Below are 234 nucleotides of genomic sequence, written 5' to 3'. Positions count from 1 at the left end.
CGTCGTCAATGACACGCGAATACTTGTTTGCGCCGTCGAGATCGCTCGAAAGTCGAGTCAATAGACATACCAGAAAAACAAATTTCTGGAACGATCTGGACGAGCGATTCGGATAAACGTTCGAATCCTGAACATATTGTTTCTCAAGTCAAAACTTAAGAAACTGTTAGACCTAATAATTCTAATAATAATTGTTTATGCTATTAACAATCTGTGCAATAAAAATCAATAAAC

Source organism: Trachymyrmex cornetzi, unplaced genomic scaffold, assembly GCF_001594075.2.
Source record: "Trachymyrmex cornetzi isolate Tcor2-1 unplaced genomic scaffold, Tcor1.1 scaffold1012, whole genome shotgun sequence".
NCBI classification, from domain to species: Eukaryota; Metazoa; Arthropoda; class Insecta; order Hymenoptera; family Formicidae; genus Trachymyrmex; species Trachymyrmex cornetzi.
This window is presented reverse-complemented; position numbering follows the sequence as displayed.